Below are 27707 nucleotides of genomic sequence, written 5' to 3'. Positions count from 1 at the left end.
TGTGGACAAGGACGAGTATAAGAGTGTGAACTTTGGTGCCAAATTTGGGCCCGAATGTTTCTGCTCCCTTCCACTAGTTGTGTCACCATGAGTGACAAGCCTCAGTTTGGTGATAATAATAATACCTTCCTTCTGATGGTAGTTCAGGAAGTTGTTCAAGAAGCTGGATGCTATGGACCTACCAGAGTACTTGGTGGAAAGCAGATGTTCAAAGAGGGCAGCTGTTGTTAACATCAATAAGGGAAGGAACCTCTGCTGTGTCTTGGGCAACAGAAGATGTTCCAATAGGTAGAGAGCATTAGAGGTGACTCTTGGGAGATGAGAAGAGGAGTTTCTCAAGGACAGAGTATCTCATTCAGGATAACAGAACAGTGTCTCTAGCACAGAGCTGTGAGAAGTGATAGCATGTTCCAGAGATTTGTGGAACAGTATTACCGAGACATAAGAAGATAGGTGCACCTGAGACAAACCTGGGCAGGTAGCCAGGTACCAACTCATGAAAACAGTTTTGAGTTTCTACTCTGTGCTGTCCATCTTCTGATGGAGTGCTTGTCGTTTGCACATTGAGATATGGGAAGAAAATATTAAAGTTCTCCTCATTTTCCTTAGTTTAATTTTGTCATATAATTCTAAGACATTGTGTGTTACTGAAGTAGTCCATGACTGGTTTGAAAACAATATTCAGCCATTTCCGAAGTATGGCCCCAATAACCGTACAGCTAGGGTATGTTCTTGTTGGCATCTATTCTGCTTGATGGCTAGCCGGCCATCAAATGAAAAATTTCAATAAGTTATAAAAAAGTTCTAATAGCACTCCTGAAAATAAGTATACCAGTGTCACACTTTGTGCTCATGCTTTGTCATGCATCTCCCTGCCACTTTTCTGAGAGTTGGGGACCTATTTGGGAAAGGCCTGAAATGTTTAGAATCATGTGCTAGAATTATCCCTCAATCAGTTTGAGGGCTAAGTTAGCATTGAGAAGGGTTATAGGAAGAGATACTGATTTCTGGTTTATTTAGGTCTAAGCATGGTGTTCGTTGTTAAGGCCCAACCTCCCATCTTAATGGAAGACTTATGGAAGAAAGAGAAACATGGTTGGTTTAACTTTTTAAAGATCAATGAGTAGGAGAAATTCTGAATTTGGGAGAAAAAATGACATCAGATCCAGTAGTGATAGTTACCAAAAAGTAAACACAGAGACAAAAATTGAAAAGTTTTTGAGAATAAAGGAAAAGCAGACATGTCCCAGAAAAAAAAGTAATAGTCCTGAAATATTTTTATTCCTCTGAATGGCATGGGTACTGCACGTTTAGAACAGATACCCAGACACTGGCCCGCATGCCACACCAGTCAGGAAATACCATCTCAGCGGCAGCCTGGGGTAGGAGAGGAGATTGACAGATAAGCTTTAAAATCTTGTATTTATTTATTTATTTGAGGATCTTGAAGAGTTGTTAGCTATTCTTAGCCTCTACCATATGCCCCTTGTGCATTTTTAAGCCATTTATGTTTGTATTCTTTAGTTATGAATTCTGTACTCAGAGAAGGAATTGGGAAATCATTTGCCATCATTGTTGCTGTGTCGCCCCCATTTGTGACAAATGGCAGTTTAATTCTCATTTAATCAGTGCAGTGAAGTAGTGTTGAGAACACCTTCCATTCAAATAGAACAGTCAAGGGATTTAATAGATATCGTGTATGCTATGGTGACAAGTTCTTAGTGCTATCATTTTTCTTTACTTTCCAAAATGATGTCAGAACATCTTCTCATTCAGTGTCCTGAAAGTGAGCTTTATTTTGTTATCCATGCGATTACCATGCTTCCTGTTAGACACACAGTTGGCACAGTCTTGTTCAACCAGTCTGACTGCATGCCTTCCATAGCAATTCCTGTCTATATCCAAAATGGGATGAGTGATTCAGGAAAGGGGTGTTGCCTTCAGGAGTGAACATGAAAAGAATGAGGCCAGTGGGGGAGTGTGAGGAAGGAAGCAAGCAAAGGGGTGGATCTAAATTGGGGAAGTGGACAATTCAGGTGAAGGAAGATGGGTCTAGCAATTTGAGAGTAAAACTGAGAAATCAAATAAGCGTGGAAGAACCTTCAGAATCAGAAGCATAAGAGTGAGATAACATCAAATAACTGGAACATCCTGGGTGAAGACCAAGAAGAAGGAGGGCAGGGAGGAGCGTGTGAAGACCAGGAGCACGCAGCTGTGGAGCCAGTGACCTGCTCTCCGGGTTCCCCTGGCAGATGGTGCTGTGTTCTCTCCCCGTGCTCTCCTGCCCCTGCTTCCACTGAGAATGAGAGAGAACATGGCTGGAAGACAGCTTGATTCTTCACTCTTCTGACACTCACGCCCCTGTGTTGAGTTTGCTGCTTGCCGTTGGGTTGGGTCTTCTCTGGTATTAGATGGATTTTTCCCCCTGCTCTCCAAATGTAGTCTTTTGCCAGCCTGAGGCACTGGATCTGGTCTTCATTCCCACTTTCACCAGCTTATATAAAACGGCAAAAAAGTGATTGAGACTTTGGAGACGCTGTTGGAAGCTCTATCCCAATAGAAGAGTTGGGGGCAAACGTGGCAGGAGGTTGCTGCTGAGCTCTTCTTAGATGGATCACTTCATTAATTCTTCGATAAAGCCACATTGAATTAACTTGTGCATACCACGTCCCAGCTGGCAAGAATAACTTTTTCTCTAGCTGATGAATGGAGATGGATTTGAGTTATTAAAAAAAATAAAGAATGTGAGTAAAGAAATCATAGGTTAGCTCAGAGACAGCTGGAGAACTTCTGAGAGAGTGGGAGTGGGAAAAGCAATCCATCGACTTGCCGATGGACACTCATTAAATGTTAATAGGAACTGCGTGTGATGAAAGGCAGGGGGCTCTGAGTTTATCTTGTTAACTATATGTCTACAACTGGAGGTATGCGAATGAAATCAAAGGAAGGCATTAAAGAAATTGTTTGTCAAGAAGCAAGATTATGTTTACTTTCATACCTTGAAGAGGACACTACCAGAATTTGTGAACACTAGAAGTGAGCAGATTTCCAACTCCGTGGCAGGTGGAAAATGTTGTTAGGACCAAAATAACTCTTATATCTGAATAAATTCCCAGGAAGATGGAGAGCCCCTGACATAGTAGGTATGTAAAAGCTTGTAGCTGACATCCAAGCCTGTTGCACTTTTGTAGCCTCCTTGAATCACTGGAGCGAGCCGTCCCTGGCGAGGGAGCATGTCATAGGGCTCTGTGTCTTGACAGGGAGCTGCACCTGTGGTACTGGAAGCCTCCTTCCCAGCCCCGTGGAGCCCTGGGTCGTTGGAATGCAGGCGCTGATTTGAAGCGTTTATTCATAGCAGATTAGGAATCTAAGTATCTGTGAGGCCTCACTTAGGAGGCTCTTAGAGGATTAATAAAATATTTACAAAATAACCTATATGATTGCTTCATTTTTGAGATATTTGGCTCTAATCGCATCGTAAATCCTCATTCAAGTGGTTTCTCTGTTCTCTGAAGGAAGTTCCCTACTTGCACTTCTGCAGGGGCAGGAACAAATTCCTGCCACACATTTATTAAAAACATACACAGCCTGGGGATTCTGCACATATGGGTTCTTGTTCTTACATACCAACCCCCCTAAACACACAGATCAGCAGAGGGATAAAATGATCATTTTTGAAAAAGGGTTTATCATCGATTCAAATGCATGACATTTACATGTAAAATAAAGAGAAAATTTATCCTATCGTTTACAATAAAGAATCTTATCTCTGCCTGTTTTACCTATAACCAAGAGAATTTTAAGCTGATTCAAGTTTAGTTTTTCCATTTAGCATTAATTTTTAAGTTTTTTAACCTTTGTCCTTAAATGTCAGTTGTGTCACTTGTGTGCTGTTATATGCTGTTTTGGTAGATCACATTGTACTATGAGGCTTCTCGATGCAGGGTCAAGATTTTGGTTAATCCTTGGATTTCTACTAAGGCTCCAGCTATTTTCATGAGCAGCCATTTTCATGAGCAGCCATATACTGAGTGCCTGCCCTGGGCTGTGAGTTGCATGCAGCCTTTCACTGGGTAGTATTGCGCTATCCAATCCAGTCCTACTCATCCTGAATGTTAGGGCCGTCGTCTATCCTTGCTTCACTGCTGGGAATCTGGGTCTCAGGGTAGTCACATAGGCAGGAAGTGAAAAACATGGTATTCAACAAAGCTCTGTAACCCCACACTCTGTCCTGGACTATATTGTATTGCATTTGGGTTTCCCTTGTTTTACATTCTACTCTGCCTCTTCATAAGTCCACAAAGGGAGAATTTCAGGACTGTTAGGACTAGAGTTTGCCTTCTTTCCCTGATGGCCAGTGCTTAGTAAGAATGCTATTCTTGTAGCAAATGTCCCTTGAGTTGTATGCTGTTGCTCATGTTATGTTGGTGGCTTTTAATGATGACTTTTCTGTAATATAATTTGGAATTGTCTTCTTGATAAACTTGTCAACTTTAACAAAATATTTATTAGATGATTCGAAATTTGCATTAAAAAGGTCATTAATGCAAAAACCCCATTTTCCTGATATATAGATTTCCTTTCATTTTCTTTCTCCAAGCCCTTCAGAAAGGAATGGTGGAACTGGTGGCTGGGGCTGTGAAGTCTATTCTATCTGAGGTTGATATACATGAAAACTAGATGCCAAAATATATGCATTGGCCATGAACCTTTATTTTTGTTTGTTGGTAAGGTGCCTAAGCCCCAACTTTCCACTTGACTGCCTTGTGATTAATTGGGATGTCTTTGTTCTTTTCAACGTAAGATCTAAAAACCAGTCTCCTCAGTGTGTCAGTGCAGCTGCTGTTTGCATGCTGTTTTCTTTGTTGTTATGTGTGTGGGTGCCTCGGGCCAGGTCCGGAGTCCCGTTCTCCTGCCGTGCATTGCCTGGGTTTCTGTGGAGAGCTGTAATGTTCTTGGATCAGGGACTTTTACAGATAGGTGTGTTCTTCCTGGTTGGCTTGGAGTGATCAAAGACCACCAGATTACATTTTGCCCAAAGCCTTCAAATCCTACCCCACCCTTCCATTGCAGAGAGCTCTACCCTAAAGCCACAGGAAACACGCAGCACCTGTGACCCAAGAGTGTGACTTCCAAAGGCTGGAAACTCCCGGGATGTTGTTTGTAAAGTGCACCCTCAGTCAGACTGGGAAGTATTGCTGTGTCTCTTGTTTCTCCTCCGTTGGAGCACGAGACTCTTACAGAGAGAGGGGGGCAGGGGAAGGTCATGGACAGGAGCTGAGTCCTGACCCACTTCCCAGGGGAAAGAGGAAAGACATGCCTCTGGGCGTATTCTGGCCTTCATTTAAGTCTCGGATTTTTTTTTTTTTTGAGCTTAAATAAGGATTTTTGTCTTGATGAGTGGTGTTATTCACAAGAGACCTCAGGGTTTCTGCATCCGCCTCACCATGCAAAGTGGAAGGAATGTGTTTTCTTCTGCTGTGTCCTTCCTCAACAGCCATATTCTCCCTACAAGCAGGAGGGCAAACAGGAGGATAGCATGTGCACTCGTGTTTGCTCCCTCTTCCCCCTCACTCTGGCCTGGAGCTGAAGCGCAGTCTGCATCCCTCCTGGATGCCTTGAATGATGGCATAATTAAGCAAGGTGATGCATGTGAAGGGATTTTCCTTTGGTGCCTGGCACATAGTGAGTGCTCATTAAACAGTAATTGTTACTTTTTCATTGGAGCCAAATCCTCAGTGTAGCTCTCTCTCTGATACTGATTAATGAGAGTCCTTTAGTTAGGCGTGTCTGTTTCTGACTTGCCATAGGGTTTTAGGAAATGATAACTTAAACTAGGACTTTTATACTTTTTCATATAGTGGGTGGATTGGTTTTTAGACAAAATACTACTTTGATTACCTCTGCTAAAGGAGCTCGTGATTCTTGCGGATTGTGATAAATAAGTTGAATATGTCATATTTACAGGCCAAGTATTGAAAAAAAATTTCAAAACCAAGAGATTTGTGAACACCCTGGTGGTGATTTTTGTAATCAGCAGTGTACGCTGAAAGGAGCCACAGTAGCTGCTTTTCTAGCTTCTACCAGATGAAAGGCAAAGCCTCTTTTGGGGAACCATTAGCTGCGTTTTCTAATAAATATCATTTAATATATTAAATACTTATTTGAATGGCTGCTGTCTAAAAGAAATGAAGCTAGCATAGTCCCTTGGCTTCTATGAGCCTGAATCTTATGTTCCTATTATTGTGCAGTTATAACAATAGGGGTTTTTTCCCCTTAGGTACAGACTAAGTTTTCAGTGTGTGTTTTTTTTTTAACTAAACCTAACTTGACACTATTGAGTACACTAATAAATCACACCTCCCTGTGCTCACATAAAGGCAGACATCTCCCTTTCCATCTCCTACCCTTGCCTAGACTGAGCAACAGCTCAGCTTGAGGTCATGTAGAAACCACCATAACCAACCTTCTTTTGTTGTTGTATGACATTGGGGGTGCAGGGCTGAAAAAACGGTGAATTTGATACAACAACAGATAAAAAGTGCACAAAAGCATTAATATGGCAAACCTGAGACTGCCATCCCTAGGAAGTCCAAGGTTAGCTTTTGGCTTACATGTGGAAACTTGGATTTTTAGGGAGTTCTGACCATTGCCTAACCAATAAAATAAAGCAGATGTTTATTCCTGAACTGTGCCTATAATACAGTTTTTGCTGAATACCTGTCTTCCTTTGGGATGCCAGAATCTTAGCCTGTCCTCAGCAAATGGTGCCTCCATGATCACATCCAGTGAAAAAACACAGGCACTGAGGTTCTAGTAAGCTGCCTTGAAGACAGCACCTGGCACGTGTTGTCACAGTTCAGTGTCAGAGGAATTAAGTGCATCCTGTGCGCCTCCTCTGAGAGACCACTCTTAGAAGGTTGGCTGCGTTCCTGTGGACTTTGCTCCATGCACGTTTTCCCTTGCTAATTCTGCCTTGTATCCTTATACTGACGTAAGTCTTACCTGTGAGTATGGTGATTCACTGAGCCCTGTGGAACCCAGTGATCCTGGGGCTGGTCTTGGGGACCTCTAGCACAGTAGATAAAGCTTAACTTATATAGGACTCCATATATGGAGAAAAGAGAAAGTTTGAAGGTGTGCCTGAAAGATTTTCCATAGGGATATTCCTCCATTCCATTCAATACTGTTTTTTCCCTAAGCACTATTTTACTTTGGTGGTGTCTAGTTGGCACACATGTTTAGGATATTAAAACATAATTAGGTAGGCATGCCTTGCACATTTAGATATCAATGTGAATTCATTTCTTATTCTCTAATCTTATTCAATCTGAGGAGTAAAGAAAGACTTAACATTGTATTCCCTCTCTTTCTGTTTCCACATCAACATGCACATGTTTTCTCTGCTGCCTGCTCTTCTGATCATCATAATCAGTGTAGTCATCCCTCGGTATCTGTGGGGAATTGGTTCCAAGACCCCCTCAGATACCAAAATCTGCAGATGCTCAAGTCCCTTGCCTAAAGTCGCACTTTGCATATAATCTACAAATATCCACCCACATACTTTAAATTATCCCTAGATTACTTATAATACCTAATACAATGTAAATACTATGTAAATAGTCATTATACTGTTTTTCTTGGGGGATAGTGGCAAGAAAAAAGTTTTTATGTGTTCAGAGCAGGAACAGTTTTTTTTTTTTTTTTTTTCTGGATTTTTTTTTATCTGCCATTACTGAAATCACATAGATGGAGGGCTAACTTCTCATTGGTGAGAAATGTGGCAAATGAGTGTCATTTGGAAACTCTTCATGAGTGACCAAATTCAAACAAATGAAAATTACATGAAATTAGAGTTAAAATTTTGTATGTTTTTTTAACCTTATTCTACTTTTTTTTATGTGTATCTAGATTATGCCTTTTCCTTACTGTATCAGCAGAGAATTGGCTAGAATGTTTACTGTTTATCTCTATTTGTAAGGAACTCTTTATTTAATTCCTTATTGGGAAAAGAAAAAGGAACAAAAGTGCTGGTTGAAAATAATATCCCAAGAGGGTATTTGGGGAGAAAGGACAAGATAGACACTAGAGTCAGTGGTGGCTGCTGCTGGCCATCATTGACTGATGGGACTCTCACCTGTCCACGAGAGTTCACCTGCTTACACGTGGGCTCTTGCCCTTGGAGGGTAATCTTCATGCCTTACTTCTGAGAAAATTGAACTTACAGCCAATAGAGACCATGGATTTACAGGCAATGCCTATTTTAGCCTCCATAAAAACAGACCCAGAAAGAAAAGACAGGTTGGGGTGACAAAAATCTTGCTTTATGCCTTAACAGGTAATTACATAAAAAGTAAAAAGCTAAATATCTACATTCTTTCCATTACTGATACTTTGACCTTCATTTTGTGTTAAAGTAGCATAAGCCCTTCATAGATAGTTTTTCTTTAATAGTACCTTTTTTTTTCCTCAAGTAGGCGTGATGAATTAAAAGAAAAATGAGGCTTTCTGGTGATTGAAGGTGGCTTTTTTATTGCACTGGGGTTCACTGAGACAAGCACTTCACTAATTAGAAGAGTTAGTACATTTCTAAGACAAGCAAGCCCTTCATTTGATATTCGATGGAACCGTTATAGCTAGTGCTTTAGAAATAGCAAATATCAATAGGTACAAAAAGCAAAATAAGTGAAAACCTTTTCTGTTTTACAGCTTGAGCTGCCTGAGGGCCTTTTGTTATATTTCTTTTTCAGTACGTTTCGTATTCATTCAACAACATTCTGCGATCTTCTTTTATTTTTCTTTCCATTCTCTGTGTTTTATTTGTTGTGTACAACCAGAACTTCATATTAAGAGATAAGTGGAGATGTTCAAAATTGACATATGTATATGTGCTTATTTTCTCTTTGCCATTTTAGTTTTATCAACTTGTTCTATAAAAGATATTTCCCTATCATGCCTCCTTCTGGAAACTGTTATATCTCAAACTTTGGCAAAGATTCAGCTGCTTCGTTTTTAATAGAAGTATTTTGAACATTCTGGCATTCAGAAGCTTTGCTATTGAGTACCTCAGTGTTTACCACAAGTAGACATTGTTTAGTCTTTCAACTTACATGTATTTTCATATCACATATTTGCATTTGGGTTTTTTCTTTGTTCTTTTTTTTTAAGATTTTTTCCTTACTTATTTGAAAGTCAGAATTACAGAGAGAAAGGGAAAGAGGGAAAGACAGACAGAGAGGTCTTCCATCCACTGGTTCACTCCTCAAATGGCCACACCCGCCGGAGCTGATCTGATCTGATCTGAAGCCAGGAGCTTCTTCTGGGTCTCCCACATGGGTGCAGGGGCCCAAGCACTTGGACCATCTTCTGCTACTTTCCAAGGCGCATTAGCAGGGAGTTGGATTGGAAGTGGAGGAGCCAGGTCTCAAATTGGTGCCCATATGGGATGCTGGCACTGCAAAAGGCGTCCTAACCGCCACACTACAACACCATCCCTTTGGGTTTGCTTGCTTGCTTGCTTGCTTGCTTTCTTTCTTTTAATTTGACAGGTAGAGTTATAGACAGTGAGAGAGACAGAGAGAAATGTCATCCTTCGTTGGTTCACCCCCCAAAATGGCCGCCACAGCTGGCGATGTGCTGATCCGAAACCAGGAGCCAAGTGCCTCCTCCGGGTCTCCCATGCCTCCCATGCCGGTCTCCCATGCAGGTGCAGGGGCCCAAGCACTTGGGCCATCCTCCACTGCCCTCCTGGGCTACAACGGAGAGCTGGACTGGAAAAGGAGCAATCGGGACTAGAACCCAGCGCCCATATGGGATGCCGGCGCCACAGGCAGAGGATTAAGCAAGTGAGCCACGGCGCCAGCCCCTGGGTTTGCTTTCTAATACGTAGTTTCAATCCCTAAATTGCCTTTCCTCCATGCTTGTTTTTCTTTAACAACTCTCTTTCTGTATTATAGTTTATTATCTTATTCATTATATATGATTCTGAAAATTAAACTTTTTGCTCCTAAACTGTAAGCAGTTCTGTAATTCAGAAGCAGAGGCCTAACTGAGGTCTGAAAATATTTTGAGAAAAATGAATTTTAACTGAATCAGAAAATATTCAGAATTTTTTTTAGAGCAGGTAAGATAAAAACTTTGGATTTATGCATTTGCAAATGGGAGTGCCTAATCACATACTGGAAAATTATGTTTTGGCTTCACACAGGATGGTTTGTTGTTTTGTTGTTTTTGGTGTTTTGGTAGTTATTTCTCAGAAGGTAGTTGAATTTACAGAAGTCTCAAGTGGGTAGTTTGCAACAACAAAGAATTGGGTATGAGCATAGAGTAATTCTTATTTATGAAAAACATGTGTGAGGCCTCATTGTAGATGCTGTAGGAATAGAAAGATGAGTGGAGCCCTGTACCCAAGAGGCCAGTTATATGGTTACCCTAGTTTACATGTGACACAGTAACAGAATGGGCCTTCCAAGGACATCACAAGATTGAAGATAGGGTCCCTCTGAGAAGTGGGCCCCATTCGATGATGTCTCCTCCGCAGACTGATGGCAGTGGTCCAGGTGGAAGGGACAGAGTAAGCAGATATGGGTGGTGAGAATGCATGGTGTATTCACTGAAAGTTGTCCAGTTCTGGTGCAGTGTCAGAAGCTATGTGAAAGAAGAAGGACTGGAAAGGCAAATCGGGGCAGTTCTTGAATGCCAACATTAAGGAATTTCAGCTTAAGATCATTTAGCCAAGGGGAGCCATCCAAGTTTATTTTGGAGGGAGGAGCTGTAATGTGATCAGCAGAGCTCTTTAGGAAAAGGAGCTCTGGGCACACCGTAGTGTAGTCAAAATGTGAGAGAGGCGAGTGAGTGAGTAAGAAAACTTAGGTTCTATTAAAATAATCCAGATAGAAAATAACGTGAACAATCACTCAACTGGCAAGAATAGGTATAAAGATGGTACAGACAGGTGTGTGACCAGACAATTGACTCAACCTAGGAACGGGTCAAAGGAAATTCAGCTTGAGGCTTGGATTTCAGAGAGAATAGCAGGAAATAGAGAAAGCAGAGGAAGGCACTCATGAGGGGTTAGGTGGACCTGAGAGGGCTACAGTGCTTTCTCTGTAAGCATAGCGATAGAACTGTAGACATGAGCAGCGGGCTTGAATCTGGGTGCAAAAATTACTTTATTACCTTAGGCAAGTTTATTCAACTTTGACATGCCTCAGTTTCCCCATCTGTAAAGTGAATGTGATAATAGTATCCCAAGTTCAAATTGGGTATAGATGAATGTAGTACATTTATGAGCATATAAAAATTTTTCAAAAATTTTATACCAAAATTAACTTCTTTAAATTCCAGTTTGCATGTACTTTTTGAAGTCTCACATTTGTTACCTAAAATCCTTGCTGGCTCATTGTCAGGGCTCAGCAAAGTTCATGCACTATTATTTTTCTTTAATCTTCATAGCCCTAGCAGATAGCTATTTGTTAGCCCATTTTATATAGGAAGAAACCAAGGCACAGAGTCTGTATTATCTAAAACAGTCCTTTTGCCTGAAAATAATATTTCAGCAAAAAATATGCCTTTATGTGTTTTTAGTTTGGGTTTTGTTTTCTCCCAGAATTCAGGTAGTAGTTGTTTTTGTTTTGTTTTGTTTGTTTGTTTGTTTGTTTTTTTGACAGGCAGAGTTAGAGAAGAGAGAGAAAAAGGTCTTCCTTTCCGTTGGTTCACGCCCCAAATGGCTGCTACGGCTACCGCCGGCACGCTGCGCTGATCCGAAGCCAGGAGCCAGGTGCTTCCTCCTGATCTCCCCTGCAGGTGCAGGGCCCAAGCACTTGGGCCATCCTCCACTGCCCTCCTGGGCTACAGCAGAGAGCTGGACTGGAAGAGGAGCAACCAGGACAGAATCTGGCGCCCCAGCCGGGACTAGAACCTGGGGTGCCAGCGCCGCAGGCAGAGGATTAGCCTAGTGAGTCGCAGTGCCGGCAGTAGTAGTTCTTTTTGAGCAACTGGTTACACTGACCTATATAGGGCAAATCCCTAAAGAAATGTTCAGAGGTGAAGTTTTCCTTGTAAATAGATTGAGCAAATGAAGGAGAGAAATGAAAAATAGCAGGAATGATGAGAAGATCAGCAGAGAATTCGTGAATGGATAAATATAAAAAGTTATTTGCAGAAGTCAAATGATGGAAGGAAGTAAATGTGCAGATGCACACATTTATATTTGTCCTGCGTCATTATTTCAGTGTCTGCTATTAAACAGTCTGATTTAGTTCTTTTATGCACTGCAGAGGCATTTACAGGATGCCAGCCATGCAAGAGACACTGTTGGACTTTGCTTTGTAGTTCTTTGTACACTGAAATTTATCTTTGATCCAGAAAGAGTTCAACATAAATGCAATATTCAATCCTGAAAGCATTTTCTAAGAACAACAGCTAATTTGCTGTTACTAGCAGAGAAGAAAATGGTGAGGACTAAACCTGAAAACATACACATACTGCTCAAGCTGCCATTCTCTTCCCTTTCCCCACATGCCTTATGTACTAGTAATTGGGCTGCCAGTCTGCACCAGGGTTCCTGGGGACTGACTTTACATTCCTGTTGGAGACCTTGATAGTCAGAGCGGAGTGTTCAGAGAAAAATCTCTTCCCAGTAGGGCTGGGAAAAGTCCCAGTTGATTAAAATCTGCTCAAACCCAGGGTGTGGCAGTGGGATGGACAGCTGTGCTGGAAGAAAGGGAAAGCACGCAGAAAAGCACTGGGCTAAGTCAAAAGGGCTGACCCTCGTCCCACGCAAGCTACTCACACTTCAGCCTCCTGGTCTCGGGTGAGACACACACGTTCCTCATTTGTAAAACAGAGTTGGCACTACATGATCTCTAAGCTGCCTCCGAGCTCCTCCATTCATGATATTAATAAATGTGGCCAGCATTGATTCATCTTGTCAGTGGCATACAAAGATAATAAACCTGTGATAAACAGACATGCATGACCCAGAAGGAGAAGCCAATAACAAGGGGCAGGTGTTCCTGCTGGGGGAGGGGGAGGAAAAGAGTAGAACAGGAAACATTTCATAGGTTCATCTCAGTGGGGCCTTGAAGGGTGAAAATGATTGTGCCAGGAAAGCTGAGGGATTCAGAAGCAGACATGACTTTGCAGTGTCGGATCACTTATGGCAAGTAGCTCTTGGGAACTGGAGCTTCGGAGGTCCTGGCAGGAGATGATATTCAAAAGGAGGGTCAGATCTATATCAAGGAGACTTCAAATGCCAGGTAAGGAGATTGGCCGTTTACAATTGGAAGCCACTGAAGGCTTGCTAGGAAGGGGAATGAAATAGTCTCAGTCTCTGTTTTTTTGGGAATTTGTTGGAAGTGGATAATGAGTCTACTAAAGGGGTGAGTGTTTGGCTCAGAGATTGAGCACTGCTAGGGTCACATGATCCCATGCAGGACTGCCTTGGTTTGTTTCCCATCTCTGTTCCTGATTCTAGCTTCCTGCTAATGCACACCCTGGTGGTGGCTGAAGTAGGTGGGTTCTTGCCATCCACATGGAAGACCAGTATTGAGTTTCTGGCTCAGCCTCAGCTGTTGGGGGCATTTGGAGAGTGAACCAGCAGAAGGGAGATCTCTGTCTCTCTTTGTTTCTGTTTCTCCCTTCAAATAAATAAAATTTTAAAATGAGTAGAGAACCCCAGCTATTTCTGTATCTGTTAATACCCACTTACCTTTTGGCAGTTTTATTGATGCATCTCGCTTTTTGTAACAAGCACTGTTTTTGCAAACTCCATAAAATACTGTTTGTGTTTGTCTTCTTTGAAGTCACACCAAGAGTTTACCTCCTCTGATTAGCCCCTAAACATAACATTGATAGCCCCACAGCAGACAGAGGGGAGAGTACCCCTAGGAAAGGGGAAAGGCAGAGTCATTGTGTTACTGCTCTCAGCATCAATTCATTATACATCTCGAAACAACTGAAGGTGAAGGGTGTGACTGCTTCCTCACACATAGAAATGATACTGTTCAAGGAGATGAAAGTGTGAATTACCCTGATCATTGTCTATTCTATACATGTGTCGAATTACCATGCTTTAACCTATAAATAAGTAAAAATGTGTCTTGTCAATGAAGAAATAAAGATTATAAAAGAGTAACAAAATCCAACCATACAGAAAGTTATTTGGAAATTGAGTTTCCTCAGTCCAATAGCTGTAGATAGCTTGGTAGTTAGAACAATCAGAACAGGTGTTAACCCCTTAGCAGTTGACACGGTTATCTCTGTCTTAACTGGACTCTCTTCCCTTTAACTGGAGAGACCGAAAGAAAAAGAGAATGATGAGGTGCTTCCATTTTAGCCTGCAGCACCTGCTTGGTGGAAGCTGCATTGCCTGAACATAGAATGGACAGTAAGATCCATCCTTGGGGACCGGAGCCCTAGGGGTTGTGCTTAGAATCCATCAGGCCCCTGGGCTAGGCCTGTCAACTCTGCCTTTCATGTTTTCCCTTCCTTTTGCTGCCGCTTTTTCTTCCAGCCTGTTCCGCCAGTGCACCAGGAGGTACTGTATGTGTGTGCATGCACGCTTACACCAAACAGCTTCATCATCCGTACTGAGAGCCCCTCCTTACAAACCCACAGCTGTCATAAGGCCGTGTGATGCACGCGTTCTACCCTCCCAACTAATTGAGAGTTGAAAGCCATCCTTCAGCTCGGGGTGGCTATGTTATCTTATACTTGCCAGTTATCAGCCACCTTGGTGTCATCAAATGGAGGCATTTTGAATGTTTTACATTTCAAAATGTTTTAAGATACTCATTAAATGGCAGCCATCTCAGGAAGCCAGATGTTTCTGCCCATGCTCTAGCAAACATTTATTTATCCAATAATCTGCAGAATCATAGATTTCAGATTAAAAACAAGGTCTTCCAGATTATCTCCAGCTGACCCGATCTTTTTTTTTTTTAATTTAAAGATGTTCATATTGTCCTAATTTTCCCTGTAAATTGTATCAGAGCAGATGTAGTCACCCTAGTACAGCAATGGACTAAACTAATTTCATTGACGTAAACATTGTTAAACAATTTCAAATGCAACTTTGGAAACAGTGTTTCTGAACCTGTTTAATAATGTTTAAAAATGCATCAATGAAATTGGCTTAGCCTGTGGCCTTTATTACATTATCTGTTCTCAATTACATAGATTCTGTGTTTTATGTCTGGACTAGTTATAAGTAACCGAAAAAAATGATCCCAGCTGGAGAGTGTGGCTTATCCCTAACCCATTTAATTTTATTTAAAATTGATAAACCTTGGAAAATTCTTCCAGAATGCCCTATCAGCTATTAAATAATAGGAAATGCATTCAGGAGGTCAGACTGGCATTACTATTTCAGGTTTTGGTTTTTTTTTTTTCCTTTTATCCCCATTGCTTTTCACCTTCCACTCACCCTTAGCCCCACTGTTGTGACTTCACTACCACATTCCAAGCTATCGGCTCTGAAATGAAACATAAAACATTGAATACATTTGTACTAATTGTGATCTGCTAAAATTCAAGCTCCACACCGAAGGTTTTTTGATTTTAATTTCAGGAGTAGTATTTAAGTGATGACATGCAGTAATTTGTTCATTCTTCTGTCAGTATGATTTACAAGGCAATGGCAGATAAACATAGCAATACAAGATTCATTTACGGTGACACAATGGCAGAGACACAGAGCAGAACCCTGCCTATGAGATAAAGTGGACTGAGTGACTTATGCAGTAATTAGGGGATAATTGTCATTAACCTCACAAACAGTAGTTTACCCATATTGTTTAAAAGGCTCCAGGATGCGTAATGACAAGGTAATCTGTCAAAGCGCTAGGGGGAAATATTAATAAGATTTGTGCAAGCCTGGATAGAAAATATGCAGAAAGCGGCCACATTAAGCTAATTGGTGGATGAATATACACTTGTAAAAGTGCTTCTAATGGCACGTTTGCTGCTCTCCAAATGACGACCGTTAATGTGGAGAAGTGGGCTGCTTGGAAAGTCAGGACTGCTGGGACAAGGGGTATTAGGCTTGCAGACGCTGTTATTGCCTGGTGCTCCGTAATGCCGGCTTCTCCTTTCATCCTTCCTTGTTTGGAACTTCTGAGTTTTCCTTACAGTAACATACATTGACTGTTTACTCCGATTATGCTGTTTTTGATCTGTATTTATTCAGTCAGCCATCGACCCCAAATCACCTCTTTTTTTTTTGTGGCCAAATAAAATATATAATCTCTACCTTGATAGCCGCTCATAAATATATAGAAACACAAACTATTAATGCATACATGGATTGATAATTATACGCACATGTGTATGTGTGGGTGCATTTTATAGGCACACACTTAATCTGAACAATCAGAGGAAAGTGTATCCATCAACAGCCTTGTGTGTGTGTTACAAGTAATAATGTGTCCTTCCCTGATGAATGCTAGAGCAGGAAATTAATCTTGGTGTTCTACTGCTATTCCTACACCCAGAGAAGAACAAAGTCAAGTCTCCCAGTACATCTTTGTGTTCAATCACACCTTCAGTCCTCTGTGTGTTTTACAGAATACTCAATCCTCACTCTTTTATGGAATACTGCCTAGTGAGTGCTCCGTCCCTCTCTCCCCTTGCTCCCTCACTTCCTAATGAAAATGTTAAAGTTCCTTAGGGTTCTTCAATCAGAGTCAGCTGCGGAGTAATTCAAAGTATAACACATAAAGTAGAATCATCCATGCAAGCTTTGGATGTTGTATACTCGGATTGAAAATTTTGGTTGCACAAATAAAACTTCGGCGGTTGGGGACTTGGATTGTTGCAAGGTTTTGGCTTGTTCTTGATGCATGAAGTCTCCACCAGAAAGAAACAATTTTCTGCACCCGTTTTGGCTGATTACCAGACGTTGTAGGAAAGCGCATCAGGAAGCGCCAGCATCTCTGGCATTCGTGTTTAGAAATGGACCACGCAGCACAGCCTCACGAGCACATACACTTCCTAGAAATACAGCAGCGGAAAGTGGCTCTGGAAGGAGAGGTGTAAGCTAGGGAATGCAGATGTCAAAGCAAAAATGTCAGACAGGGCTCTGCTCAGCTCTGCTGATTGCACAGCAAGCAGACTTGAGGACTGTCCTCAGACTCTGGCTTTCTCTTGATGTCTGAGGGGAGAAGAAAACAGGGATCAGCCTTCACTGCCCGCCATTTCTAATGCTTTCTCTGAGCATTTCAAACTGGGGCTTTGCCACCCTGAACTGTAGAACCATTTACCCACTAGGATCTCAGGGGCCATTTCTGAGTGTGGCACTTGTGTCTATTTAAACGGTTTGACTGTATACAAGCGCTGCTGTTTCTTGGAACTGCAAAGATCGCTTGAAGACCTCAGAGATCTACCTACTTGGCTTCGTTACTATATACCAGATTTACCTGGGAGTAGCTGAATCTTCAAGTTGTAGAATTTTCACAAACCCTGCTAGGTTTGGGCGATTTCCAAGGACTCTTAGGGACTTGTTTGGGAGTTTTGCTAGTTTTCGAGCAAAGCTTTCATTTAAACTGATCATTGAATTGACCAACAGTCAAAAATAATCCAGGAGAATTAGTATTTCTAATCACGTTAGAGATAAGCAGCTCCAGACTGAAACATCAAGGGAAACATCCAGGATGCAGGATCACACAGGGACTGTCAGATAAAGGCATGCTTTTGGTCATACATACACAGAACTCTAAAAGCAAGCTTGGCTAGACAAGATGCTTAAAAGTAAAAATACCTGCCTGGTGTTCAGAGCATTTTAATTGAAATGATTTGTGTGTCCAGATTCCAGGCACAGAACCCTGGAATTTGAAAGCCAGTTTTAGTAAAGCTGAGAAATTTCATTAAGGCTCTTGTTTACCCGTGAGCAGTGAAGCTTGGTGCTGCAGGTTTCATGATCACACAGCCTGGACTTTGGCAAGAGCAAGAAGACTGGAACTTTGGGGTCATTCACTCGTGTTCCCAATTTCATTTTACTCGAAGGTTGAATATGTGTAATTATATTCAACATAGTCAAAATTGGCAACTTTTTTTTTTTTTTTTTTTTTTTGACAGGCAGAGTGGACAGTGAGAGAGACAGAGAGAAAGGTCTTCCTTTTGCCGTTGGTTCACCCTCCAATGGCCGCCGTGGCCGGCACGCTGCAGCCAGCGCACTGCACTGATCCGAAGCCAGGAGCCAGGTACTTCTCCTGGTCTCCCATGGGGTGCAGGGCCCAAGGACTTGGGCCATCCTCCACTGCACTCCCGGGCCACAGCAGAGAGCTGGCCTGGAAGAGGGGCAACCGGGACAGAATCCGGCGCCCCGACTGGGACTAGAACCCGGTGTGCCAGCGCCGCAAGGCGGAGGATTAGCCTAGTGAGCCGCGGCGCCGGCCTTGGCAACTTTTAAGATACAAATTTTGTTTCAGTCTTCAGGTATAGAATTAGATATTCTGTGCTAAAGTTAAGGACTCAACGATAATTTTATATTAAAATTTGTTATGGTAAGAATACACACTAGATTTGGAGTTTTCTATTTTAAAACTAATATTTCCAAAAGATAGTTATTAAGTATCAAAATGTATTTTACCTTTAAGATGTTCAAGATAACTTCAAAAGTACTTATGAATCATTGCAATGCTAGTCTAGACATTGCAGAAAGTAATTTACTCCTCCAATTTTTTTTATATGCCAAAGCAAGGCACCTGTTTTATTTATGTGCAAACAATGCACATAGAAGAAATGCATATGGCTGGTTTTAAGCTAAATGACCTAAAATTCTTGGGTGCTGAGAAGAAATCCGGACAGGCCTTTAATAGAGCTTGGTTGAAGCTTCTCTGATAAAGTGTGTTGTAACCCCAGAGTGATCTGTCATAATCAGTTTTTAAAAATGCTGCACTGACTGTTATTGAGGGAAAAGGGGAGAGTATTCGATGAATTGTATATTCTTATCTGGTCCATAATCAAAAACAACTGCAACAAAGTGAAATTTTTCCATCCAAAGTTGAACAATATGTTTTTAAATTCACAGGAACCATCTAAATAGAGTGACCTGCTGTTGTGATAATGTTAATTTTGGTTAGAGAGGTGATCATTTGGGGAGGATGTTTTATTTAACTTATGATTAACTGTTTTCTTTTAAAAATACTTTTTTTCACTGTGAAAAATATTTCCAAGTATGGATCAAAAAATAAATTACAGAAATTTGTTTGTGGAAAAAATATATCAAAGCTGGTACCTAAACATCACTTAAAGATACAGTGTTGCTTATTCCCTCTGCTACCCATTGTATTCAGGGTCTGTGCTCCGTACATTCCAGTGTCGTCCAAGGAGAGACATGATGTTGACTCTGTCCTTTTTTTTTGCAAATAATTTTATGTATCTCATGTCCATCTACCACCATTCTCTAAGGTCAAGCATTCTGAGGTTAATATATGGTAAGACTGTACCAAGAACTGCACCCTCTGTGTTCTAGTGCATGCTTGTGTACATGTACATATGTGTGAAAAGTAGCTCTTTTAAAACATCAGCCTGTATGTGCAAACAGTGTTTATAGGGAGACGAGTTCAGTGCTAGCATGCCAGCTAACAGGGACTAATACAATTTTCATATTGGTAGAAAACTTTGCATTTAAGAATTTTCGAAAAGCTCCAACATTCTAACCCACATTTGTCCTGTGGCCTGTAGGACAGAGAAGGAATAGAAAAAGATTTCAATTCACATAGTAATCTTCACATACTGCATGTAGCCATCAGCTTCTGTAATCAGAGGAGTCTGCTATATACTGAACTCAAACATTTGTTCACTGTATCAAAGACTGCCTTGAGTCGATGGGGAGAGCACACTCCTATTTGTTTTTTGAAAGAAATGTTCCCACGGATAACAAGTAAAATCCAGTCTTGATTCTTACTTAGAAGACGTTCTGTCTGTGCCACACCCTGATGATTCTTTCTCCTGGGACATGTCTGTCCTAGAGGGGAGAGGAGGGAGCACGGAGGTGATTGGCCAATATTGTATTTTAAAGGAAAAGTGATGCTCTTGAGAAATTCTGTAAAATACAAATTTCCAAATCATGGAAATCGAGTAGGGTTTTCATTACCCAAAACAAATGTTGATTTTTTTTTAAATAAAGTCTAATCTGAACCATTTGGTGCAATCAAAGTATGAATGAGTGTTTCATTCTGCCTTACAGATATTACAGTTGTTTCAGCTGGCCTCCTAGAATCCTGGAAAAGCACAGTCACATAAAAGAGCTTTGTGTGAACAGAGAATGGCCAAATTTTGTTACTTACACAACCAAGCTTCTCTGCTGTAAGTGGTGTATGCTACTGGTGCATCTTTCTCAGGCAGTGCCCAGCAAGAAATATGTTTAAATGTAAATCTGCTAAAATAAATAAGCATACCAAGTTCTTTTCCCACATAATTTCGAGTGTTTCTCAGAAATTATCACAACATTGCTTGAAAAATTTCCCTAAGTACTTCCCAGAATCTATCATTTTCAGTAAGAATTTTTTATGTTACCATTTGTATGCATCTCCCTCTTCTTGCCTGTTTATATATACTCTTACACCCCATGCAGACACACAGACATTATGACCCATGCACAACACTTAAGAATGCCAAATTCAATCAAAGAGTGGAACATAATGTACAAAATAAGGAAAAATTGGCTCTGAAAGAAGTGCTGAGCACCCAGACCTGTTTAATGTTTGGACTAAAAATGTCAAAATTTGACCTTCTTTTAGAATGACAATTTAAAGTTGAAATATCTGATACATGTGGATCTCTCTTAGCTAATAGACAGGTAACTGAGGGCAAGAATTTGCCATGGCGGTTAAGATGCCACTGAGGAGGCCTACATCCATATCTGGGTTCCAGCCCTGGCTCTGCTCCCAATCCCAGCTTTCTGCGTCCTGCTCGTGCAGACCCTGGGTGACAACAAGTGATGCTCCAGTGCTTGGGCCCCTGCCACCCTTGTGGGAGACCTGGACTGAGTTTCAAGCCCCTGGTTTCTGCTTGGCCCATCTCTCTCTGCCATTCAAATAAATCAGTACATTTTCAAAACTAAGTAAATAAAATAGGTAACTTGTCCTCCTCCCAGCTGTAGGAGAGAGGAGGTAGAGAGAGCTTGTTTTTTTTTGTTTTTTTTTTTTGTTTTTTTTTTTTTGTTTTTTTTTTTTTTTCTTTAAAGCAGTTTGGCATGTGCAAAGGCTCCTTTTCTACACAGTCTCTCCCTCAAACTCCTGTTACAGACACCACTCAAAACCAGCTCTGTCCCACCCACAGGTAACATCCAGGAGCTCTCTGCTTGATGACCCCTAGGGAGTGCCCTTGTTTGTGTCAGCAGAGATAACAGCCTAAGCCTATCACTTGCTCCTCAAGTGACCCAGAAGTTTCATAACATACCTCCTGATTTCTGGATCATGTCCACCTAACCAGGAGGCGAGTGGGGACAAGTGAAGGTGGTTTATCAACTTCTCACAATGTGTTAATGAGGCTGTGTGCATGGTCCGTGCCTGCCACACATCAATGTTAGCTCTGTAGAAAAGCAGTCCCAAAGTTTTATAATTACAAACCCCATTAGTAAAAATATATGAGCATGTACCCAGTCATTTGTAAAGCTGTTTCTAAATGGGTAATATACTATTCTATACAAGATCTTAGCAAAAACTCATCTTCAGGGGTAAAAAATAAATAGAAAAGCTCCTGTTTACTTCCCATGTCTTGCATATTGTACTAATAGGAGAGACTGGAAACATGTGTTTGTGTTCTGGTCATGATATAAAGCAGGAGACCAGAAGTTAGACAGCCTGTAAGTGGTGGAAAGTTGTAAATGCTGGATAATGGGTGTGAGATTTCATGCATTTTACAGGATTTAATTTTAGAGTTAAGCTTCATTGAGGTATACTTCACATACACTCAAATCTACCAACTTTTTTGATTTTTTTCTCTAAGATTTATTTGTTTATTTGAAAGGCAGAGTTATGGAGAGAAAGAGATCTTCCATCTGCTGGTTCACTCGCCCCAGATGACCAAAAGAGCTGGAGCTGGGCTGATCCTAAGCCGGGAGCCAGGAGCTTCTTCCAGGTCTCCCACATAGTTTGGCAATCTTCTACTGCTTTTCCCGGTGCATTATCAGGGAGCTGGATCAGAAGTGGAGCAGCCAGCTGGGACTCAAACCAGCACCCATGTGGGATGCCGGCACCACGGGTGGCCGCTTTACCCACTACCCCACAGCTCCAGCCCCAAATCTACCAACTTTAGGTGCACATTCTATAAAATCAGAGAAACATCATCACGGCTTTGATGTAGAATATTCCCATCACCTCCAAAAGGTTCCCTAGTGTTCTTTTTGCAGTCAGTCCATTCCACCACCCTCAGCATTTGGCAACCACTAATTTGCTTTCTGTTTCTATAAGCTTACTTTTCCAGATTTCCACGTGATTGGAATGGTAGCACAGATAGTCTTTGGCTTATGTCTTTTCTCATTCTTAGCATGATGCTTTTGAGTCATCCCTGCTATAGTGTGTATCAGGAGTTAATGCCTAACTTTAATTGCCCAGTGGTCTTCTATTATATAGATATCCCACCAATTGTTTACCCTTAAGACTTAACATCTAGAAAACCTGGAGAAGTTTATGATTTAAGTTTTTCAGAGCATTATTTTGTCAATTTTTAACTCAGCAATTACTAGGAAGTTTCACCTGTTAAAGTGAGACAGGTTTGAAATTTGCTAAATTCCATGCCTTCTACCCAGCCTATTCTTCTTGCTTTCATTTATGCATTTGTTCAGAAGGAAAAAAGCAAGAAAATTCCAATGGGAAGCTGGTCATGAAAATAAATTGCCAATGCAGTTATGATGTATCTTAAGAAACCAGGCTGTGGCCGGCGCCACGGCTCAATAGGCTAATCCTCCGCCTAGCGGCGCTGGCACACCAGGTTCTAGTCCCGGTTAGGGCGCCAGATTCTGTCCTGGTTGCCCCTCTTCCAGGCCAGCTCTCTGCTGTGGCCCAGGAAGGCAGTGGAGGATGGCCCAACTGCTTGGGCCCTGCACCCCATGGGAGACCAGGAGAAGCACCTGGCTCCTGGCTTCGGATCAGGGCAGTGCGCCAGCCGCAGCGCACCAGCCGCGGCAGCCATTGGAGGGTGAACCAATGGCAAAAGGAAGACCTTTCTCTCTGTCTCTCTCTCCCACTGTCCACTCTGCCTGTCAAAAAAAAAAAAAAAAAAAAAAAAAAAACAAAAAAAACAACACCAGGCTGTGCAAATCTAGACATGAAATCAAAAATCTTGTAATCTTCTGATTTTGTTCTGGGTAGTCAGCAGTGCCTATAGCTCTGTGTCGTTTGGTATTTTTAGTTTTCGACTAATAATTTTAGGATTTCCCTTCAAATTACCCATTAAATATAACTGGAAAGAAGTTCATGGACTGGAATGGAAAACAAGTCATTCTGTGTTTATGACTTTTTAGTAACCTGGGATCGTTGAGGCCCACCATGAGCACAGGCCTGCTTGTTCTTAGAGCATGTCTGGGCTTACTGGACATTCTCCTTCTCCCAGCACCTCCTGTGGCCTCATTTCCATCTTTTCACATCGTATTCCTCTCCACTATCCTTCTCCCCAAATAAGAGAAAACAAATGAGCCTTATTTTACTTTAATTTTAAAACTACAAGTCATAGAAATATTGTGATGTGAAAAGGGACTCAAATAAAACCATGTAAACCATCACAGTTGGGCCTGCCATGAAAAAAAGTGTTTAGAACTCAACTCTGCAGGGCCATGTAGGAGCTAGTGCCAGATTTTGATGAATGAGAACCACCAGTTCTGACAAAAATAATCGAAGGAAGTCTTTTCATTTGAAGTGCTTAGATGCAAATATTTTAAATGTTTTCTACTTTTTCTAAACCCAGTAAAATCAGTTTGGAAGTCTGGATTATTTGGTGTTACTCAAGTTTCCATTAGTAGTACAGCCAGTTATTTTCACAAGAAATCAATACTTATCATAATATATTGCATTTAACTTAGCAGGGTAAATAAAAAAAATTTAACAACATTTCCCAGGCTGAAGTGCTAAGGGTCAGTGAGCTTTGGTTGCCAATGAGAATGCCTGGAAGAACTGCCTTGCCAGCTGTAAAACGGCAGAGCAGAGCCAAGAGTCCAGTTACCTGCTCTGTGTTGTTACTCATGCATGAGACCCTTGTCCTGGTATAGGCTGGAAAGCAGCCGAGATCTGCACACTGGCCTGACAGAGTGTTTCTTTTGTTGGTGTTTCTTTGGCAATATCTTTTTATGACTCTTACTCACTTTGGTAAAATTTATTTGGTCATCTGTACTTCTGTAACTATCTGTAGGGAGGACTAGTTTTTGTTTTTCCCTCTAATCAGTTTTGAGTCAATGCTTAAGTTACATACAATAAAATAAATCACTCAAAAATACTATCATGCCTTTAGTTGTTGCAGCAATGTCAAATTGTCTTAAAGGTTTCCAAATGCTTACTCTCAATTACTTGCAGGCAGGCTTTGGTTTTTTGCTCTTAAAAAAAAAAAAAAAAAACCCTGACAGTAGTCCACTGTGAATAACACACAGAGCAGTCACGAAGTTCTTGCCTTCCCTGGAGAAGCTTAAGCCACTGTTTGAGAATCACTGCACCAGACCATGCTTATTTCTGTCACAAAGATCTTTAGAAAAACCCCGGGCCTTTTTCCCTTTGATGGTTTCTAAACTCCCTTCAACCAGTTTATCCCTGGCTACACTAACACTGGTAGCCGTTCTTAACAAGGAGCTTGCCAACTCCTGACGTCGCCTAAGACATCCACTTGGGTTCTGGCGGCAGTTTCTCCGTTTGTGAACATAAGGGTACTAGGTGATCTTGATCGAATATGAATGATGACTTCTTTGGGAAGAACTGTGACAGCTCATATTGTCTGAATTCAGAGGCGGTCTTGTTGAGGGGACATCAGATTGAGCGTGGTTGTAGATAATTGTCCTGTTCTGAAGCACAATTCTCTGCAAATATGTTGAGTTGGATGCTTTATGAGTACAAACTGCTACCTCTGTTACCTCTCTGTAACCTCAGTCTGTTAGCAAAGTTCTAAATCTTGCTTATCTGGGCCTCTTACACCAGAAGTAAGTGGTTTAATGAAACAGTCTCCGTTCTAGCAGAGGCAGCTCCTCGGGACTAAGAGATGATCTGAAAGGCCGTGGTTTCAGAAATAGCAACAGGCATTGTGATGGGCCAGGAGGAAAGAGAAACCATATGGGACAGTGGTGGACTGTTGGGAAAGGGAACAGGAGGATGATGGCATGAGATGCCTTGGGTGGGTCTGATCGGTTGCTGTGGTTTCTAGGCTCACTGTAATACCAGAGGCTGCCAGATGTGTATGTACATCATTGACACGCAGATTTAGGTGCAGGCTACCTGTGAAGAACATGGGGAAAAGATGACTGCATTGCTCAGTCAGTTCCCTCTGGGCCACCATAATATGATTTAATCATTACAGTTGGTTTGATTCAGTGGATATTTGTTATTTATTTGAATGTTTTTTTTTTTTTTTTTTCAGAAAAAGCGGCTCTGACACATACATGGCTATTCTTCATAAGGTTCATGCATGCCAGTATCCTTCTTCCTCCTGTAGATAAAGTTGGTCTGCAGAAGAGATATTTTTGCACAGCTGTGTGCAGAGGTTCTGCCCGAGAAACAAAGCATAGTGAAAACATCATGTCAGAACAATCACGAGTAGATTTGATGGTAAAAGATGGTATAGAGAGGAGATCCCAGTGCTCCAGAGAACAAGCTCAAATCCTTGCCATCACAAAGCAAGGAGACACTGCGTGAACTGAGGGTTAGAATTTCAGGGCTCAGGATCCAGACCCCCAGTGAACACCCTGGCAAGCCGTCTTACTTTTCTTCACCTCTGATTTCTCATCTGCTAAATGCCTTGTAGAGTATTAGGAGCTTTGATGGGTTTCCAGTGAGATACCATCTATAAAATCACAACACACTTCTCTGTTGACCTATAACACCAACATCCCCCTACTCAAAAATGGCAATTGCAGGATTCTGGAATCATCTGGTGTTGCTGTGTACTGACATCATGATGTGACTGTCCTCTGCACACAGTTGTGCAAAAATATCTGTTCTGCAGACCAACTTTATCTATAGGAGGAGGAAGGATACTGGCATGCATGAAACTTATGAAGAATGGCCATGTATATGTCAGAGCTGCTTTTTATGAAAAAAAATCATTCAAATAAATAACAAATATCCACTGAATCAAACCAACTGCATTCATTAAACCATATTACTGTGGCCCAGAGGGAATTTTCTATCCAAGGGCTGAAGAGAGACTTTGCCATGGCAGAAATAGTGCTGTCCCTTAAATCCCATATCCTGCTTCCTCCACTAGTATAACATCTTACACACTCAGAAATGTTAGAACCAGGAATTATTTTTATAAGCTTATCTTTTAATTCCACTTTTCTTTGAATGTTTTTAAATATGTATTTATTTTCATCTTTATTTAAAGAGCAGATGGAGAGGGGCACAGAGATAGACCGAGAGAGATCTTGCATCCATTGGGTTGCACCCCACGTGCATGCAATGGCCAGGCTGAAGCCAGGAGCCCAGAACTCCATCTGGCAGCAGGGACACAAGTACTTGGGTTGTAATCTGCTGTCTCCCAGGGCATGAATTAGCAAGGACTGAACTGGAAGTGAAGCTGAGACTCAAGCCCAGGCATTCTGACATGGGAAGCGGCTGTCTCAAGTGGTAACATTACCACTGCACCAGATGCCCATCCCAAAATTGGGAAACCATGATTGACACAGTGCTATCACCTAATCTGGAGACCCTGTTCAAATTTTTGCCAGTTTTCCCACCGATTTACTTTTTCTGGTCTAGGATCACACAGTTATGTCTTCTTAGCCACTCTTATCTGTTACTATTGTTTATTTTAAAAAAACAATCTTTCCGTCCCTTTATGCTTTGAAGGATACTATCCACTGTTCTGTAGAATGTCCCTCCATTTTGGTTTGCCTCATGTTCTATCCTGATTAGCAGGAGGTTGTAAACTCTTGAGGACTGTGCCACCTAAGTACTGAAGTGTCCCTCTCTGGGACTCATCATGAGGTCCATGGTGTCACTGTGACTCCCACCAGTCATGTTAAATCTGAATCTTTGATTCTTAGGTTCTCTGATTCTTAGGATCTCTGTTGTACAATTGTGATTTTTCCTCTTTGTAACTGATAAGTGTCTTGACATTTTGGTTTTATGCTTTCTTAAATTGATGGTCAGCATTGGAGCCGGTGTCACTCACAGAGGATTGCAACGTGTCTTGTCCTGGTGCCCTGGAAAATCATGGAGTCATTATTGCAGTGAACAGATTTCTCTCGATCCATGCTGAAGTGGACTGCCTGACATTATAGTGCAGGATTTTTAAGTCCTACCTCCAGGCAAATCTCATAGTTACTAGCAAAAATGAAAGTGTGAATGCTTTTTAATGTATATTTAACAACACATAGTCTGGTGATTACTGATGCGTAGTCTCCATGGACTCCCTTGGCTATCAGAGGAGGATGCTGAGACAACTTTTCACACATTTATTCTATCTAAACCCATCACATGTTTACTTTTCACATATCTGTGACTGTCACTGATAACAAGATCATAAAATGTCGACTACTTTCAGTCTACCAAAGGCTTTGAATC

At 41.5% G+C, this 27707-nt stretch overlaps 1 protein-coding gene across 23 annotated transcripts in view; it reads left to right on the top strand.

Annotated features, from left to right (window-relative positions):
• Positions 1–27707, top strand: part of BNC2 (basonuclin zinc finger protein 2) — a 455230-nt gene that overhangs the window by 405517 nt on the left and 22006 nt on the right. The window lies entirely within an intron of this gene.

The sequence above is a fragment of the Oryctolagus cuniculus genome, chromosome 1 (genome assembly GCF_051225735.1).
Source record: "Oryctolagus cuniculus isolate XC-2025 breed Fujian yellow rabbit chromosome 1, ASM5122573v1, whole genome shotgun sequence".
Taxonomy (NCBI): Eukaryota; Metazoa; Chordata; class Mammalia; order Lagomorpha; family Leporidae; genus Oryctolagus; species Oryctolagus cuniculus.
This window is presented reverse-complemented; position numbering and strand designations above follow the sequence as displayed.